A 14586-nucleotide genomic window follows, 5' to 3' on the forward strand; every position below is an offset into this window, starting at 1 on the left:
GGTATTAAAACTTTTGTGTGTAATACCTATATCTGGATATAAGGAGAAATTGACTATGTACTTTGAACCTCTATACTAGTTCTTTATAAATCCTCACATGCATATACACTATATGCACATAAAAGTTAATATGATAACATAACAAATGTGCATATACTTAGATGCAATATTCAAATGACCTTCAGAAAATAAGCCTTCTAAAACGGTTGGTAACATGATATTGTTTGGTTTGTTCTGGATGTAAAACAATTACAGATAGTGCTACTGTTTTACACTATTATTAGATAAGGTAAATGGACGGTTACCCGTGTGCTTGCTGGCCGAAAACAAGTTCACCATACGGTACCTGACCAAATCAGCAATGCAATGGTGTTTTTTTTTACCTAAGCCTTGACGCTTAATGATCGTTTAATTAACTACACATGTGTTCTTCTTTGTAGTTTTCTTTTCCTCACACGTGTTTCTACGCTCAAAAGAAAAGAGAAGGTATTACATTTTCATTGAGCATGAGACAACCATAAATGTTTCAGAAGACACGGCTTTGATACGTCGTTGTGCATAAAAAGGGAGAAGGTGTGCATGTCATTTTAATAAACACTTACCTGCGGTTAATTTTGGGGTGATTACCGAGAGGGAACCCCCGTTAAAACACATACCCATCCATGCCCATAATCTAGTATTTACAATTAATGTTCACAATTAGGTAAACATTGACCTTGACATTTTACATTTAAAAGCTCGTGTCTCAGTTTTAAATTAAGCTTGAACACATTATAAAATAATTAGTAGTGACTCATCTGAATTTACCTGTGTGAAAATAGCGCGTGTTGGATTCCCAGTTAAAAGTGTGTGTTTTCAGCTTGTGAAAGTCACGTGATAAGTACAGATACATATACCGACGATATTGTGAAATTAACTGACATTTCCGTGGTAGACAAACCAAGTTAATTTCGAACTAAAATATACGCAAAATCTACATAAGACACATGTGTCGTAAGCGATGTGATACATCAGTAAATTAAATTTAATTCGTTGTCCAAAAAGATACAAGTTGTTAACGACTGTGTTTATTGTTTAACTTTACCGCATGTGTAATCGTAATGACCGGTAAGAACATTCCAATGAAACATTTAGAGAAAAAAGAGCTGTGAAATTATGCAGATATAGTTCCGGGGAATCAGGAAAATGTTGTCGAGTCGAGAAATATATTCTAGATATATGTGGCATGCTAAACAAATCAAAGCAAAGGAAACACATACCGTAGATTTCATTTGGCAGAGTGTAGTTGCTGAATAAACCAATGAAAAATTATTTAAATTGTTTAAACCACATTTAAAAAATGGATCTGTTATTGTGTTAATGTTCCTTCTTAGATTTTAGACAAACAATAAATTTGACTGTTTTACAGTACTCATTTGAACATTTTGTTCTAAATATACATAAATTCATTTAATGAGTACTAGTTTAGGCTAATGTTTTGTTAAATAATTGCAAGCGCTTAACATGCATTTTATAAATAATACATGATTCAAGATTAAAATAAAGGATTCAACGCGTACTATCATACAATTAAACACAATAGTTGATTGATCAATTATATTGTGGTTTGAACAATTTTAATGATAGCAAGACTTAAGAAGTTGTGTCGCCTGTCTGTTGATGGACTATTAGTATCATAATTGCGAAAGAAGGACCAGTTCAATTCATGGTCCTTTCAAAACAATGAAACAATAGGTTTCAGTAAAGCAATTATGGACCGAAAGGACGAACACTATTTAGTTTCCCCATGAAAAGAATAAGAGATTGACTGTTTCTATTTTCTGGAATACTAATAATAGAAGGTCATTTTTAAGCAATGTAAAATCAGTGCAACACAAATACTGAACTAATACGCTCAAATAGAAATATTATTTATTGCTTGAACAATGCTACCACAATGAATATATAAGGTGTTCAATTTGCCGTGTACTTAACTGGTACGTAGGATATATGTAGATTATTCTTTATTATTAAAGATATATAATAGTCTGTGCTATATCTGTAACAACAACTACAACTACTACTGTTATTGCTACTGCTACTACTTCTATTACAACAACAACAACAACAACTACTACGACTACTACTACTACTACTACTACTACTACTACTACTACTACTACTACTACTACTACTACTACTACTACTACTACTACGACTACTACTACTACTACTACTACTACTACTACTACTACTACTACTACTACTACTACTACTACTACTACTACTACTACTACTACTACTACTACTACTACTACTACTACTACTACTACTACTACTACTACTACTACTACTACTACTACTACAACGACTACTACTACTACTACTACTACTACTACTACTACTACTACTACTACTACTACTACTACTACTACTACTACTACTACTACTACTACTACTACTACTACTACTACTACTACTACTTCTACTGCTGCTGCTGCTGCTACTTCTACTGCTGATGCTGTTACTACTACTACGACTACTACTGCTGCTACTGCTACTACTAATACTTCTTTCTCCAGCATTACTTCTTCTACTACTATGACTCAAAAACTAATGTAATAGAAAAAGGAATGGTAACGTATATTTTCTACTAGTATTTCTGTTCAACAAAATCATCTAATAATTTCTGTGTTTCGATCTTAGTAAATAAACCTAGACGCTTAAATCCATCTTGAGTTCAACTCTTTTGTAAAATATTATATCTATTAATATCATTTTTTTATTAATATTATCATTCTTATTATTATTAAAACCAGATAAACAACATTGACATTTCCTAAGTTTTACTTCTGCATAATAAATATTATAAACGTATAATTGCCTTGCTATATAATAACTGCAATTGGTACAACAGCTTAACAAACAAAAAGAAAAAAGGATTTGCCAAATATGGCCGTGAAAACGAACGGACTCCATGATAGGTCATAGTGACACACGCCTGGAAGTCCGAATGGAAAAGAACCACGCAAGCCGAGAGAGGCTAGGCTGAGCCGTTGTATTAAATGTATATTCAAAGTGTACTCTATAAATACTATAGTGTCCTATGATATGCACGTGCTGGAATAGACTGTTTAGCAAAATGCTACAACCCAGCAACTACGGTCTACGTGCAAATGCTCCTTACCAAAAGCAACTGCAAACCCCGCAATATACCCGCAATCTCCTAGCAACGCAACGCAACGCAACGCAACAATGCAACCCACAATTGCCAACAGCCAATGCAACGTCCGCAATATATCTCCGCAATCTCATGGCAACGCAACGCAACAACGCAACCATCGGGGCGCCAAGTATTAGGACGTTCCCGGCCTTGAGCAACAGACATGCAACAGACTCCTTAAGAACTTGTTATTCCAGCAACGGGATAATAAACGTTATTTATATCTATATTCATCCTAATTAATTGATTTTAGTTTATAATTCCCAATTTCACATGTATAGCCCTATTGTTGATTCCCATACCGAGTGATAACTAGCACCGAGGTGCTCGACCAAGGTAAAAGGTCTCAACAAGCCCAAAATACATCTAAATCATAAATAATATATGTATGCATTTTTAAATTGAAATGGATGACAGACTAGCCAGCTCTCGGCTTGCGATTTTTTTCCCGCCACAAAATTGTTAAACAATTTCCCCCCAAAAAATATGTTTATGAAATTATACGTATTGCATTATCGAATCCCTTAAAGCGTCAATATAAAATCCAATCCCCAAGGCAGCCGAGATGTACTCTATCCGGGCGGAAAAACCCGATACTCGTGTGAAATATCTAAGTTGAGTAACCCATAGGTCCCCGTGCGGCCTGATTATTTCGAGAGAAGTTTGCAGGGGTTACATTTGCATTCGGGTTTGGCGGGGAATGACTTCAATTAATCTCGGCATGCCTTGCACCACACCGTGAACAAACATGGTTAAATTTACACATGGCCCATGATCAATTCCCTTTATTAAAATCAATGCACGCAAAACTTGTAGACGATCGTGTTTGGCTATGGTTTACCGGGACCGTTAAGTTTCCTGGGGCGTGTCACGAACAATCATACAACGCCATCACAGATCATTATTAATTTTGGACCATGGTGACGGAGTTATGGCCTGGCGTAGCCTGAACTGCTCATCATATGAGCGCCATGCAAAGCCGCCTTGGCGTGAAGCACCCTCTCTAACATTCTACATATATTGTAACATTTCGTTTGTTTTATGGGGTTGCAAAGCCAGATAGATGGACATGTAAATCAAAAATGCATCAGTCCACTTTTCGACGGATTGTACCTTTTCCTTGCACTGTTTTGGTTTGGCCTCCAGGGAGCCATCTAGTGATATTGACAGTGTGGAACTTTTACACGTATCGTTCAATTCAATTGCCCCTTTTAATAAGATAGCCAAATTTATATATTCTCCCCTCATTATTTGTTGCTTCAATTGCGTTGGTACATGTGACGAAAATTCATCGTTCGCTAACCTATACATGTCCATGCTACCATCAAAATTTGCACCCATTTGGAACTCTCCACCTTGGCCAGACCCCGTTAAGCCACACCCAGTATCTGAAGGACTTTGCCTATTACCCGTAGGAACCACAGTTTCTGTGTTTAAAGGAGGCAAAATATGAGACCTAGTAATGATATCATAGAAGCCAAATACATTACCCTCATTGTTGTTTCCCAGCTCCGCGTCTGGCAAGGGTATCTGTGGCGCCTGTGGGAGTTGTTCTTTCATATTGACACGAGGCGGTTGCCTTAGCCTCCGAGCACGTGGCTGTTCCTCTTCCCTTACCTCTGCTGCTTCCGCCACCTTCCTTTTCCTCCCTTTAGGGCGTCCTCTACCCGGCATTGTTGTAACAGGCGTAAAAAGCCGCGAGTGTCAGATATTAAAGTACTAAACTTCTTTATTTTCCTATTTATTCAAGAGCTTTTTTATTTTGGTCCTCTCCGTACGAGATTTCGCTAGCAAAGAAAGATTCCCCGTTAATAGACCGGTTAAATTTAATTCAAAAGGGCACTTTAAACTAGTGTCAAATATCGAGAACCAGTCCGCATTGACTTGACCGATAGCGGCCGAGAGTGTTCCGATTGCTTAGCAACGGAACAACAGACCTTAAATTCAATCTCGCGAAAATAATAAAATTTATTTTTAAGCAAAATAAATTAACTTATTTTTGTTATTATTATTATCATTATTATTATTATTATTATTATAATTATTATTATTATTATTATTATTATTATTATTATTATTATTATTACTATCCAGATTTTTATAGCGTTATATATTATAATAAGCGTTAAAAATCGCTGACCTATCGGATTTACAATTATAATTGTTAAAAAATGTTTTACTTGAAATACAACTTAATTAAGGTTATCAATTACTTGTTATCAGTTTACAACCTTGATTGCAGCTCTGTATGACTACATAGGTGCTGCAAGAAACCATTTCATTCTTTATGAAATGGAAGGCTACAGTTGCATACAACAAATCTGTCTTCTACGCCAGATGTTCAACTAACACAACGATTAGAACAAGCATGGTATCTTTAAATATGACAGGTAAAATATCGAAAAACGATTTAAGTCGGTTACCCAAATGAAGATATGCATATTAATACGGATATAAAGACTGTGCGTTGCTTTTTTGTTTCATCCATTTGTTGTTATTTGCGTCTTTACTCATTAAAGCCTACTAACACAGGCATAGTAGTTTGTTTGCTACTGGGCCTGTCTATGTACATTATACTTAACTATAAAAAAATACTGGACGACCCGTATTAACAAAGTACACCTTTATTTCTTAAGATCATTTTGGAAGAAAATATAAATGGTAATATGCTAAATATGCAAACTAATAAGATCTTTGTCGAATTAATCAGTTCAAATCAATTAACTTAAATAGTTTTAGAAAAACTTCTATACATATTAGTAACTAAATTCTAATCTTCAGATATTGTTGGACAATGTGGAACTCTCGTGCTTTTAAACCAAGTTGTTCACGGCGCGGACGTCAAATTAAGATACTTTCCGTCTGACTTTTCTCTATATTATGAAACATTTCTTACACGAACATGGAAGAAGAACAGCGAAGATATAAAGCTAGGCGAAAGTTATTACGAAGAGGAAACAGTATCTGCATTTCTGTACACATTAACGGTACCCAAATTTAATAAAAAAAGATGAGGGATATTATACTTTAGAGTGCAATCAAGCAGAAAACACGGACAATGTACAACTTTATTTTCCATGTACCTACTTTGTATTTTAATGAATAATCAAACATTTTATTTTTAAAATTATGTCATGTTTAAAATGTTCACGTTTAATGGAAGTAAACAAATTTATATATATATGTTAAATAAGTATATAAAATGTAAACAACTTTTAGTCCTTTTTTTAAAAGAATACATTATGTATATATATATATATATATATAATGAAAACTGATGATTAAAATCAGCGTAATTGTTTGCAGAACGACCGAGTTACCCAGTTCTCGGTCCAAAGTCCCCTGACTTTAATACAACAGAATGCATTTATGTTTATGGAGGCTCCGAGTTGTATTGCAAAACTTAAAACTGGACTGAACCCGTACAGGTCGCTCTTTTACTGGGCCAGGATTCATTTGTTCTTGCTGAAAGCAAAGAAATCAAAGGGTTGTACCGATTCCATGACGTTTATCAACGAATGGCTGGTCTGTCAAGACAAAATGTGACATGCCAAGTTTCAAATGCAGCCCTTGAAACACCCTAAGACGGTCATGGCATTCTCTGTAACGTAGGTAAGTAAATATGAGACTCATAATGACAATATATAAATCGTGTTTTTTATGGATGTTTAACTTTTTGGATTTTGCATAATATTAGATGTTAGTTCATCATTAGGCTTTAAATTCAGAGAAAGGTAGCCCGCCCATGTTAACAGTTCCTGAATTCCTTGATGGAGAAGGTTCGACAACAATCTGTGAAGTGCAGAATGCAATTCCAGCCCCTGCAATAGAAATACGCGTTGACACAGGTTTGCTAGCTGATGTTCAACAAACGGATTCATTTAATATATCTTCTAATACGTTTCCAAGTCTTGTAAAGGCAAGAAAGACTGATAAAACGTGGAATGGAAAACAAATGTGTTGCACCAGGGATAGTAAACATGATGTTGGTTTAACAGAAATGTCAATATGCGTAAATATCAGTATAAAATATAAGTTTAACTGAAAGCGATTGACGAATAGAAATAAATAAAATAAATTTTAAGAAGGGAATATATGAGAAGAAAACCCAAATTTAATATAACTACATTTCTCATAGTAAATGTTTGTATAATTGAACTATGAATTCGACATTTTTCTTGTTTGGTTGTATCTTGAAAACTAAACATTATATGTTTGTATTTCCTGAATTGAAAACGGTAACATTTGAAATGTATACTTATATTTATTAGTTGGTTCTATTTTGTTTTCAGATCCCCCGTCGGATCTTTCAATATTCGTCAACAAAATACATAAATATAGCAACAATGTTTCTGTCTGTTTTTTAAAAATGTCTTGTGAAACGGATGCATCGAATCCGCCATGCATAATTGAATGGGCAAGCGACAACGATATATTAAGATACGTACAAAGCAACAACTGGACATAGGGAACAACTGGGAATTACCGTTCTATTTCCAACTTGTTCTTCAATGCCACTAAAGACATTATTTTAAATATTCATTATATTCGTTTTTAATTCCAGATGTTTTGTGACAATGTATTCATCGGATTAAGTTTAGATAAAATTGAATTTTCTAATTTTGTTCCCTATATCTACGTTTTCGTTTAAGGTGTATAAAGTAATTGTAGATCATTTTGTATGTTCCGTGATTTGATTCACGATATAAGTAGATGTATGATATTTAATGACGTTGAATCTGTACGCCAGTTTACCAGTCATCAGGAATACTAAGGATGTGTGTGTGTGTGTGTGTGTGTGTGAAATTATAGAATAAAATTTAGAATACACAAGTAACAAATCATTTATATCGGGACACAGTGCTTAGAAATCGACTTTGGCTTTCTCGATTGCCTTTTTGGCTTGGCATCGCTTGTACACTGCAATTTGAGCAAATTATAAAACATTTTGCGTCGGCAAACTTCGGCTGTGCCTGGTCTCCGCCATGGCGACTCGGCAAGCCTTGGTTCTGTTTGATCAACGTCTTGTACCTCGGCAAGCCTCGTGTAGGCCTGGTCATCGCAACTCGAACTCGACAAGACTCTGATCAGCCTGCTCGCCGCAACGAGGACTCGGTTAGTTTTCGGTCAGCTTGATCACCGTTACTTGAACTCAGCAAGCCTCGTGTCTACCTGGTTACTGTCATTCGGACTCGACAGGACTCTGATCTGCCTGTTCACTACAACATTTATTTGGCAAGCCACAGGCCTGCTTGGTAACCGGCACTAGCACTCGACAAGCCTCAGATCTGCATGGTCACCGCCATTCAAATCAGCAACCCTTGGGTCCAACTGGTCATTGCCACTGGTACTCAGAAGGACTCGGGTCTGATTGGTCACCACCTCGCGAATTCACCAATCCTAGAGTCTGCCTGGTATTCGTCATTTCGACTTGGATCTACCTGGTCATAGCCTTTTGAAGTCACGGATTTTCTTGGCCACCGCAAATCGAACTAGGCAAGCATCAGGTCAGACTGGTCACAGCAACACGGACGCGGCAAACTTCGGATATGCCTGGTCACCGCCAATCAAACTTGGCAGGCATTTGGCTTGCCTTGTCATCTTCAGTTGGACTCAGCAGCCTATATGTGCTTATTGTTACTGCTATAACGTTTTAATAGGGTATTTGTGTTTCATCCAGGAAGCTTGTTTTTTGCTACAGGAACCTAACAACAGAACACAAGAAACACTATTAAAATACCTTTGTATTGAGTTATAAGAATTTTCATCATTTAAGAGTGTTTTTTTTCTTTCCTGCTTTACGATGAAATATGGGGTTTTAACAGTGAAATAACAACAGTGAAAATATCAATATGATATTTCCACTGCAAAATAAGGAGTGAAAATATCAATTTTTAGAACTACTTTTAAAATCCTTTGTTGTTACATGTACTTGCCTTGGTCAAAACAGACCACTGGACTTCAGTAAATTATGTCAAAAAATGATAAAAAAAATAAAGAAATATTTTATAAATTTAAATAAATATATAATTGGAAATTAACAACTTACCGTTTATTACCGGTTATCCCGTTTATCAAACATTTTACTGATCTTTGAAGCTGAATGTTCGAACATTTGCTTTCATTCCAAACAAATCACAGACAAAAACAACTGTTCGAACATAAATAAAATTTTATAGCATCGTTCAAATGTATTTTAAACTGTTAACCGCTGTAGTACGTAAAATGAGCTTCCTGGAAAATTCACAGAACAATTTACAGATAGATCCGATATTTTTTACCCCACCCACATCTCAAAATGTGTCAACAAACTAGCGTGGCATTTATTCTTCTGGAAAACAAACATTTTAAAGTGAAACGGACTAGTCTCTGACAGTAAGATGACTGAATATTAACTTACTATAAAAACACGCGTATATGCAGTCTTAAACTAAGAAGAATGGTTAAAATCCAATGAGTATCCACATTTGTTTTGCTAACACATTTGACCTTCCAAATTTTCATTCTATAAATAGCGTCGTAGTAATTTGAAATAAAAATAAAAAGTGTTTTCATTATTTTTTGGAACATTTGTGCACTAACAATACTTTATTTTTTACTGTTCATAAAGCTTTGCAATAAAAAGCGAGCGAATATTAAGCTATAAGAATGAATAGCAGAGAACTATTTCTCAGCAAACCGAAAGTAGAAAAGTTGACAGCTATAATTATGCATGAGGGGCGCCCCACGGGTAGCGGCGTAAAGCCCACCCTTTTCAAAAAAGGGGGTAATTCAGAAATGAATAAAAAAACATATACAACTCCGAAAATAAGCATAAAAGAAACAGAAAATTTGTTTATTTCAGTGTTAAGATCGTATTTAATTTCACTCGTGATCATAAAAAAACTACACTTTCACTCGTGGCTTCGCCACTCGTGAAAATATGTTTTTTTTATGACACTCGTGAAATAAAATACGATCTTACAATGAAATAAACAAATATCCTCTATATATTATATATATGTACATTATTTAACTTAGTAGGAAAAAGGTTGTTTACATTTCATTTTGCTCGATGCTTATATGAAATAAACATGGTCACTGTGCGTGTTGTACTTGTCGGTAATAATAAAAATAAAAAGTGCTACCACGCATGTTGTACTTGGTCGGTATGTAAATGACAAAATAACGACCAGCGACTATCAGCTTGCATGTTGTACTTATTCGGTACGAACATGATCTGATAAATGTCAGCGTGCGTCAGCGCTCATGGTGTACTTACTCGATATATATATTTAATAAAAAGGTCCATGTGCGTAGCCGTGCATGTTGTACTTACTTGGTATGTTTATCAACCCAGAAAGGTCACAGCTGTTTCAGTTGCAGTTTTAAAAATGCGTGCCAATAATGGCATCAGTTGTAATAGCAAAAAAATGAAATTCAGATTAAACCTGCCTTAAGTTATCCACTTATTCAAGCAGATTGAATATGGAACTATTATTGTAGATTTTTATTGGTCATATACAATTAAAATCCCCAAACATGTTATCCGAGTTCAAGGTATGCTTCTTATGTATTAAGACAAGCAAATTAATCAGCTTAAACTATGCTAAAACATGTATTAGCCTTCCCTTGAATGGTTTTCTTCCACGTACGTCTAGTGAAAGCTTGGCGCTGTATATACTGATCAGATGTAAAATATCCCAGTATAATGTCTGTACCGCAAACAACTGAGCTTAGAAAAAAGAGAGCTCCTTATTCTCCAGTAATATCTGAATATTATAACGCAAAAACATTATTTTAAAAAACAACAACATATGTCTACTTTATGTTCGCTGATCGCAAAATTAATGTTCAATAGAATAAACTTGGTCATGCCAAAAAGAAACATAAACTCGCTTATTTTGTTGTAGGAGGCTTGAATGTTAACCAAAATAGAAATCCTCTGATTTTTAACTTCTGGTATATTCATAGTTTGAAAATGTGTGCCGTCTTCCATTATGTTTTTTTTTTCCATTCTACCTTACATCTCCAACAGTAGAACGGGGTCGTATTTAGTGTAACCTCCCTATTGACAAAATCAGGCCCTACAACTTACATCGATGCATGTATACTGACTTCTTGCAAAACGGATAATTAAAAAGAGCTAAAATAGTGGTTGTGAAACACAATGAACAAACGACGTTTCACACGAATCGATAAAATATACTTCATTTCAATCCGAACAATTAAGCAGCCTACGAGATGGGAGGGTTCGGAAAAGTGTTTTTCAGGAATCGACATTAACCTTAAATTAAACTAAAATAAGGCCGGGCTGTTGAAAATAATTGTCACACAGACCGATGCGTATTCGAACTTAATGGTGATAGCTTGGCATGTATTCCGAGGTTTGCGTTTACATTGTTTCAGTGAACAATAATGGTCCGAAGGTCGCCATTGTTCAAACGAAGTAACAACAGTGTATATTTAACCACACAATACAACAATCGCACAATATTATTTTAACTCCTTATGTTGAACTTATAATTATTGGACATTGACCTGCAATTTTAAAATCAGCTTTGGAATACAATGCACATATTTAATAAAGCAAAAAACAACAACAACCAAACACACATTTGTCTGAACAAGGTTCAGTAGTACAGTTAAAACTAAAGCAACGACACTAGGATTAAACAACAACTATACTCTTAAAAGTCACAAGGATGGATAACACAAATAACGCTTATCAAACGAGACAAATAATGCCAAAGAAACGTTTCATAATCCTTAAAGTATCAATAAAAATGTATTGAAACGGTGTTTGTTTCCGTCTTTTGTGTTCAGTGAGATTAATATTTCATTGGGGATGGGGCTAAACCATTTAGCATAATCCAACTATTGTCCAAGCTAAGTCTAACGGTATAAAAAAGAGGTTTTTTTAATACAATATTCCATTGGAAATCAATTTTGAAAAGTAATCATACGATGAATTTTGAATTACCTTACTGTATGATATTGACCGTTTGGATAAACACTTAGGGATAAAAACCCTAACAATTGGCAGGGCAATCCACTGTCCTAAGAGATAATGCTTCGAACACACGTGGGGAGTAATGTTAAACAGCTATAAAATAGCCTGTTCCTTGCTTGATTCATGAATTGAAAGTACTCTTTTTTATAGAACGGAAAGATCTCTGTACACTTGGTGCACATACGTCGATAATAATATGTTTTGCTATAAAAACTGCATGCCTTGTCAAGCAAATTGAAGTAACTGTTGCGTGGAGTTTGCGACAAGCAGCCAAAATCTACTTAAAGATGGTTCGTTTAAAGGCGTGCTCATTAACCACAGGTTGACAATGATGAATCTAACAAATCTAAAGTGTAAAACTATAAATATATCATTTTTCTGATATTAGACTCGACCAAACAAAACGAGATTTACATAAGGTAAGGCAAAATTTTACAGTCGCCTTCATTTTGGTATTTCAACAGAAGAATGTTGATTATTGCTTATTTCTGATAGTGATAGAGAAAATCTATCAAAGAAAAATAACATATTTGTTATCATCGCTTGCGTTCGTATTGTTTGTTGACAGGTTAAAATCCGAGGTAATCTTAATTTAAACTGTGTTTGAAAGTCTCTTTTTGATTTGCCAAAGTCAATCAGCACGGATTGCCGACTTCCAGCGATTCTCTAAATAGAAAACGTAAGAACGTCTCAGATTCCCTGTTTTAACTCAGAATCGGAGTGATTGCATCAGAGGGTTGAACGCATATTATAAACATGATATATTTGAACGGATTAAAACAAATACTGATATAAAAATGTTTCACTCCGGATATTTGTACGAACACAATTAAGCGGTAGTATAAGTATTTGATATGTTACCAATAATTAATCAGTAATTAATTATGAAAACTTGCTAATACAGGACATCATAATTTTAGACAAGGATATAGTTTGAGCAATGCGTGAAAAGAGGGTTATCAACGGAGATAAAAATGGGACAAGAGCAAGAAAAAGATAGTCAGAAGAAAAAGAACGACAAACTTAAACAGTTAAAGAAACGTGCGTTTTTCACGACAATTACAATAGATTGGTAGAAGATAGAGGTTCGAGATGAACATTCAAAGATACGATTTTAGCTCAAGTACTTGAGATTAAAACATGTTCTGTTGGTTTATATCTGGAAATAGACCTTTTTGGGACAGCGTACACAGCAGCTTAAGTTGTGAAATTTATATTTTCCACATAAATTATAATGCTCTAAATGCAGTGTTTAAAATATCTAACAAATACAAATATAACATCGCTAAAAACATTTCTTACCAGAGTTATAAGGCGCACAAAAACGCAAACACGCTAAATTAAACCATTAACGGTGTTATGTATTGCATGTACTATGCACTAAATAAACACTCGTTATATTTTTTAAATAATTTTGCAGTTATGATACAAGTTCAATTGCAAGTGTTTTAAATGTATTAACACATAAGAGAAAAGCTGAACTATTTAAACATCGAAACGTATTACCAATTATTCTGTGAAGAAATCAATGTGACGATGGCTCTTTCTATCCACAAAACGTCTGAACGTATTACATTACCTTCGAACAGATCAGCAGGTTTACATTTGGCATTTTTGTTTCATTTTACCAAAGAAAGTGTTCAGTCATTGTCTTACCCTATTGTTCAATATCTGTCTTTCTTGAAAATAAATCATAATGAAGCCACAATACATTGCTGATTGGATATTTTGACACAAAACATAATCAATTAGACAAAAGAATAATGCACACGGGATTCAACAAATATCTGATCAAACTTCTTTGATAAACTTGCTCATCTCGTTATTTCATCCAAAACATGTTGCTACAGGTTACGTTTTACACTAAACAAAATATTGTACATTTAAATTCAAGAACAAATTAAATATTGATTCTTCCCAATCGACTTTTGTCTGTGGAAGTTCATTTAATACAGTGCACATGCATGTTAAATAGTTGTTACATGACTAGCACATCCAAACAATAACTGGGCCGATTTTCTAGAGTTTTTAAAGTTAATTTTTTTTGCACACTATAGTAATACTTTTACCTTCCGGTTCATTGTCGAAGTGCTGCTGTTTCCATTACTGAAAACATATAAAATTCTGATCGAGGAAGTTATGGGTTTTTTTTTCGAAAGAGTTCATTAACGGTATCAGATTAATCCTTTTGTTCATCAGTTTCATCATTTAAATATGGAACCGTATTGGCAAATTTGAATTTTAAACAAAAAATAAATGGGACAGATTATTTAAAAAAAGGCTTTTGCATTGTTTATGATCTACTCCAAGACAACATCATGTTTATCAGAGCCCTTAAGTGATTGTCTTCTGATCTGTCGTGGAAATTATAATAATGACATACATTTTTAAT

This window comes from Mya arenaria, chromosome 5, assembly GCF_026914265.1.
Source record: "Mya arenaria isolate MELC-2E11 chromosome 5, ASM2691426v1".
Classification (NCBI taxonomy): Eukaryota; Metazoa; Mollusca; class Bivalvia; order Myida; family Myidae; genus Mya; species Mya arenaria.